The sequence below is a fragment of the Silene latifolia genome, chromosome Y (genome assembly GCF_048544455.1).
Source record: "Silene latifolia isolate original U9 population chromosome Y, ASM4854445v1, whole genome shotgun sequence".
In the NCBI taxonomy this organism is placed as follows: Eukaryota; Viridiplantae; Streptophyta; class Magnoliopsida; order Caryophyllales; family Caryophyllaceae; genus Silene; species Silene latifolia.
In genome coordinates this window covers 284750256-284757465 of record NC_133538.1, presented here as the reverse complement: position 1 = coordinate 284757465, position 7210 = coordinate 284750256, and the positions used below count along the sequence as shown (strand labels likewise).

The 7210-nt window shown below is 40.4% G+C and overlaps 1 non-coding gene across 1 annotated transcript; it reads left to right on the top strand.

The window, feature by feature from the left end:
* The first annotated feature begins 3971 nt into the window (after positions 1-3971).
* LOC141635060 (small nucleolar RNA R71) lies at positions 3972-4077 on the top strand. The gene has a single exon (XR_012539767.1). It is a non-coding gene; the product is annotated as a small nucleolar RNA R71 (small nucleolar RNA).
* The last annotated feature ends 3133 nt before the right edge of the window (positions 4078-7210 follow it).

The following is a 7210-nucleotide window of genomic DNA, read 5'->3' as shown; positions in this document are numbered from 1 at the left end:
GTGCGACTCTCGCCTTAATCCGTGCGGATTCTCGCTTCTTCCGGGCTTTACAAACTCTCGCCTAAAGACTGGCTGGATCTGTGGAAGACGCCGGATTTGCTTGACACGGGACTCAAGCGGATTCGGATCAAGACGGACGTGATTTCTGCTCAGTGAAATTTTTCTTGTTTTCTCACTGCAAAGACGCAGCGCTTTGTTTCAAGACGGCGGATTCTTCAAGACGGGCTGATTGTCGCTCAGGACGTTCTGATTCACCACAACCAAGAAATTTTCAAAATTCAAATTTGCTCAGGACTGAGCTGCCTTTTCTCAGACAGCTCTGATTGTCAAGACAGGCGGATTCTGTGGAATCCGCTCTGATTCTTCCCCTGTCGTACTGGATTCAGCTACATCCGCAACAATGCTTTTCCCTTTATCATTCTTCTATTCTTTCTTCAAGTCTTGTGTTTGCTCATTGTGGGGGCACTACTAGGCATGGATAGCCTAGGCAATTGTCATCCCCACACTAAGTTAAAAGCACTACACATCAATTGAAATTGTTAGTCCCTCCCTCACTTCTCTCAAACATGACAATTATTTTGATCAAAGTAAATAAAACTAAAGATGAGCCGTACACAAGAATTGAAATGTGTTAGGAGTTAAATATTTATATGGTTGGTTTAGGAGGGGACTCACTTCAAACTCTCATTCTTGATGAGAGATGTTTGAATGTGTATGTTCAAGGTGTTGTTTATGTTGGTTTCAACACTGAAAAAGTAATCAGCGCTTGTTCATTATCATGATAAAGATCTTCATTAGATCTTTTCCTTATTGTCTATCTTGATCGATACATTACCACGTAGGGATTAAAATCCTTCAAACTCGTCGTCCCTAAAAGACTACAAACTCATCCACTGATCATTGAAAGATCTCTTTGTTTAGATGAGACAATCTCCCATTTTTTCACCAATGAGGCCATCCTTCTTTGTTTGATTGATGAGCTTTGTGCCTTCCTTGTCATAACTCACTTGCTCTTTGAATGGAGCATCTTCTAATTTTCTTCCATCGAGTTCCACTCTTCCTATCATCCTTTCGCTTATAATGGTCAATCATAAACATGGTTGATGAAAACTGGGAGCTCTCATATTCTTGTCAAGATTAAAAGTTATACTCTCATCTCCCACTTCTAGAGTGAGCTCCCCATGTTTCACATCAATCAATGCGACCTGCGTAGGGAAAGGTCTTCCAGATGATTGGAATATTGAGTCTTCCTCCATATCAACAATGTGACAAAGTCCACTGATGAAAAACTTCCAACTCTACGGGGAACATCTTCCCATATCCCTAATGGTGTCTTCGTCGATCTATCTACCATTTGAGGGCGTGATATTGGTGCATTTGCTCTCCCATCCTAACCTTTACTCATCAGGTACTTTATAACACTACACTAGCCCCAGATCACATAAGGCTTTGCTTGGATCGTTGTGTCGCCAATGGCATACTTCGTATCGGTAAGCTTCCCATCCTTTAACTTTGGAGTGTGAACTCCCTTGCGTATCAGACCACTACTCCAAGGAAGGCGTATGTCCCAAGCCTTCCTGACGACTTCTTCTTGGGCAGGATATCTTTCGCATTTCAGATAGGTCAAGACGTGATTGATTAATTCCGGAAAGGAATTGAGACTTCCAAATTCTTCATAATTCTGCATGAATTTTCCAAGTTGATCATCAATTTGGGTTTGGTTTCTGATTTAATTGAAAAGGGAGTCTAATCGTTCCGGCTCCTTCTCTCGCCTTGTCTTCATTTTTCTTTGAACTTTCTTCTTTGATGATTCTCCATCTTTGGAGTTTTGCACAATTTCTTCCTTTTCACTAGCTTTCACAACTTCATCCTCAACTTGCTTCTTGTCTTCACTGATCACTTCTTCATGAACAACAACTGCTTCATGCTCAGGGGATTACTTTGAGGTGGTAATTGCCTTTCTTTGTCTTTGTGAGCTTGAAGATGCTAGTCGAAATAATTGTGTTTCCAAACATCTTGGTGTGGAGCTGCTGTAATGTTGATGGTGGTTTCTTTGCTTGGCTATCTTTTGCATTTGAGTGGAAAAATTCTTGCTTATTTTTGCATTTGAGGATCAGCTGACATCGGGAAACCTTATTGGTCATTTGGTGATTGTGGTTGGATTTTGATTTTGTAACCTTGGTTTTGATTGTGTATCTTTGATTTTGGTTTTTGGGTGGTGGAGTGTATGTTGTTTGAGGGTTTTGAATATTTTGCTTTTAGCGAGAGATTTGATGAATTTGAATGTTTTACTGTGTGGGGTATTAAGGTACCACCTTTGTATGGTTGAAAGCATCTACTTGTTCATTTGTTCCCCTGCATTCACCTTTGGTCATGTCCCAGTTCCATAATTTCAAGCATATCCACTTGGGATTGATGAGGATGGCCATGGCATTAATATGATGTTTGATGATTTTGAGTTTTCCCTTTGTTCAGCCAGCTTGTTCAAACTTCCTGTTGATTTGTCAACAATGTGAGCACTAAGTCGAGCACCCAATTGAGTAACTGAGTCCACTTCATGCTTTCCTCCCAGTAGCCTTTACAGGTTATATTCATATTGAGTTATGGGACCGCCATTTTCAATCTTTGTTCTATGTTTGATTGTTATCAACTTAGCGAATATTCCATTTGATCCTATATTGAGAATGTTCTGAGAATCTCATACAAAACCATTCCAAAATTGTTGTATGAAAACTATTCATGGAAGTCCATGGTGAGACATGAGGACACAAATTCCCTTGAACTGCCTCCTCCTAAGTTTCCAGCAAAGACTTTCATCCTTTAAAAATCCTAATTTGAGCTCTTAGTACGTTAGTCTGTGGGTAGAATTTTTGTAGAAAGCAGAGCCAACTTTCCAAGAATCTATTCCAAGGGCTGCCTTATCAAGACCCTTCAACCATTGCTTCAAGGTACGATTAAGGAAAAAGGAAATAAAACCCATCTAATTTGGTCTCGAGTCGCCTGCTTCGAGATAATTCATCACAATAGTCACAAAAGGTCACATGAGAACGAGGGTCTTCACTAGGTATCCCAAATTGGTCTTCCATTTTGACTAATTGATAAAGGCGGATTTGCAATAAAATCGTTGATGTCAGGTGCGGAGTACCGCTGTAGGCTCCTCCTATGGGCAGCGGAATGATAAAAACTTAGGCATCATGGGCTGATTTCGTAGGTATTTCTCAGATTGCCTCTCACTTTCCTTGCAAAGGGCTGATGAACCTAATAGCTGGCTGAAATATCTGGCAACCCCACTAATACCTCTCAAATCTCTCCCAGTTAAGTCTTCTATCGTTGTCAAAGTTCTTTCAATTTCACGATCGTATGGTAAATAAATCACCCATGCATCTTCTAGATACTTAAAAATATCAAACAACTCAAAACACTATAAACCTTGAGGAGTTTTACTTCTCAAGGCAAAGAAAGACACAACTAATAACAATACAAGAAAATCTAAATCAAGATAACACCACACTCAGAACTGCGCCATTTTTGGTCTGTATTCTGAGCTATATTCTATTTTTCTGGAACAATTGTCATGGAAGCACCTAGACCAAAACACAATTTATAATTTCAAAAACACTTTACAATTAGTAAAGAGGCAAGTAAAGTCCTGATCCCAAGGGGCGGGAATTGAGATGAGATTTCTATTGAGTCTAGCCATAGCTTTTTAAAACTTCAAATTGATCTGCATCAATGCGAGCACTCAAGTTGAGCACCCAATTGAGTAACGGAGTCCACTTCATGCTTTCCTCCTCTAGTAGCCTTGTGAGGTCTACTATATTGTGAGTTATGGACCGCCATTTCCTCAATTTTGTTCCAAGTTTGATTGTCGTCAACTTCGGTGAACATTCCATTTGATCCAATGTCGAGAATGTTCTCTGAATCTTCATATGAATCGCTCCAAAATTGTTGTACTTAAGAACCACTCGCTAAGTCCATGGTGAGGACATGAGCGACAATTCCTTGAAACGCCTCCTAAGCTTCATACAAAGATTCTTCATCCCTTTGCTTAAAACCCGTAATTTGATCTCTTAGCATGTTACTTTTCCTGCAGGTAGAATTTTTCGTAGAAAGCTAGAGCCAACTTCTTCCAAGAATCTATTCCGAGGGTGGCCTTATCAAGGCTCTTCAACCATTGCTCTAGCAGGTGCCGATTAAGGAAAAAGGAAATAAGACCCATCTAATTTGGTCTTGAGTCACGCCTGTTTGAGAGATTGCATCACAATAGTCGCAAAGGTTTCATATGAGAATGAGGGTCTTCACTAGGCATCCCCCATTAATGACCTAATAATTCTAATTACCCAAAATAGTATACAAAAGAGAGATTAAGGAATAAATCTCATTAGAACTTGATTAATTGTTGATTACAAACTAAAGAGAGATTTGATTGATATTAACTAACAATTATTGATAAGAAGAACATGCCTCTAATTAGATCTCGATTCGGTATTTATAGTGGAAATTAGGAGATGCAATACAGGTTGTTCCATACAAACTAGTAATTACACTTTTAGATTAAGCGCGAGGTTTTTATTTTTCGGCATGGCTTTCTTAGGCTGGAGAAGATAAATCACGCTATTGAACTGTGCTGAACAGCCTTGATCGCGATTGTGATAGTCCAGCCGATTGGTGGAATCCGCCGGATTGTGGAGGTGAACTGCCGGATTAGAGTGCCGCACGGATTGCGTATTGATGTTGATTGGGGATAATCTCGCAGACCGGATTTGCTACCCAAGGGACGGAGTTGAATGAGATTTAATAAACTAGTGATGTCTTAGGGGTGTCACAAATTGCTGATGTAGAAGGTTACTAAAATAGCAATGAAAATAAACTAGCGAGATGAATTAAAGGGGGTAAACACTGATTAAAGGCACTAGGTGTCGGCCTTAATATCTTACCAAAAGATAAAATTTGTGAAATATGGAATAGAAATATCCGGAACATTCCAGAACATTCTGACTCGGGATTTAACGGTTATCAGAAAATGAAGACGGTTTTAGGCCCGGACTCCGAATGTACTCTAATTACTGTCAAAACGACCGTATCGGCACGAAGACGACAACTAAGAGGTAAACATTAATATTTGAGCAATCACTTGACGATAATCTTACGAACTGTCATAAATCGTTCCGCGTACCAAACATGCGGCCCAATCATCACCGGGTGGTTTGCGGGTGGTGCAGAAATGAGGTATCTACAGCGTCATATCATTTCTGCTCAATAACTACTCACCACCCCCGAATGGATCACCACAGTTTTTAAAACATTTAAACGGGGTCAGTACTAATCACACAATATATATAACCAACAACACAGTAAACAAGCAGCTCAAACGGTCACACACACAATCACACCCACTCCAATCAATCTCCGTCACCGACTGTCCACTGGACCAGCCCTGCCAGTGGGGGACCGCAGCCGTACCTACCAAATCCCCGCTTATCATACCGAGCGATAACCCTGTCCCATTAATGTGCACATCCTCTCCCGTGGCGAGTTCCACGGAGGGCGAAACCAGGGCGTGAAGCCACTCCCGCAAGTGACTCCACTCAGCCGAGAACGCATCTCGAGAACCAGAGACAAACAATCACAACCATTAAACAGCAACCAAAACCAACAACCGTCACAATACGAATACGATAATATTCAACAATCACAACACCAACAATGCATTATGGGACTAATACTGAGTAGGGAAACCCTACCTGAAAAGCAACACAATCAGACGGTCTCATAGTTGATATCAAAAGGCTTCTTCTACGAATCCTCCTCCTAACATACAAACATATAATCACTAGCAATCACGAAATACAACAAAACCCCCAAATCCCAATATTAGGGTTTAACCAACTTTAACGAAACACTATAAAAACGGTACGTAGATCTTACCCTCGACGCAAGGATCACAAAGGTATAAAGAAAGGTAAAATCCGAGCTTCCAAGCTCCGGGATTTGCCAACAATGCGATTGATGCGAAGAACGTAGTTTGTTTTCTCTTTTGAAAGCAATTAGGTTTTAAAAGTGTTTAAAGAAAAGTGGCGGAAGTAATTATATACTTAATCGCATTATTAACAAAACCCGACAAATCACCCCCCGTAAACCGGCTACTCGATCGAGTAGCTGAGGTACTCGATCAAGTGCCCCCTTACTCGATCGAGTATCAAGGTTACTCGATCGAGTACCCAACAGGTCAGAAACTATTTTAAAACGTAACACACCCTTACTCGACAGAGTAAGGCCTACTCGATAGAGTACCCAGAGGCTCATAAAACCGTAGTATTACAGTCTTCCCTCCTTAAAAAGAACTTCGTCCCCGAAGTTCAACCGATACATAAAAACAAACATACTAACTCGACCAAGACACAACAACATAGCTAAGAACTCAAGAACTCGACCAAACATAAAACATGAACTCTTAACACCCACTCCACCAACTATGTTTACTTCCACAACATGACTCACTATATCGTATCTACCACATATATATCTCTCACGACACCAACTCCATACATAACCAACTACCGTCCACAAACGCTGCTAGCTCCGTAACATATCATCCACTAGAAAATCTAATATCAAGATACTCATAAACATCAAACGGAATGTTACATTCTACCACCCTTAAAAGGAACTTCGTCCTCGAAGTTTACTCACACTCATAACATCACCATCCAACTGTCAACACTATCGAACTCATAAACACTATCATCCAACTCTCAACACTATCGAAATATTCTCCCATTCCTAAACATCAAACTACTTCAAGCACGACCATGACCTTTTTAACAAAATCAACCATAACACAAATCCATCCTATATTCTCCATTAAGACTCAAACTTCCAAATCTGCTGCAACTCCTACAACCATCAAACTCTCCTTGCTGCATCCTACTGCTCTTAAGATAAATGTTACGTCCTCGTAACTTACTAATACCAGATCCTTAGCTATATCCTCTCATTATCTTCATCACCACCACATGTCAAAGATAACCGCCTATACTCTCACACTTATAACCATTCCTATTTCCAAGGCTCTCTTACTTAAACAGTTCTCACACCTCAACTCATTCTGCATGCCATCTAACCAATACCACAAAATCCTGATCATAAGAGACACTCTAACTCTTCCACATTACCGCAACACGACATACCTCTCTATATAAACTATATA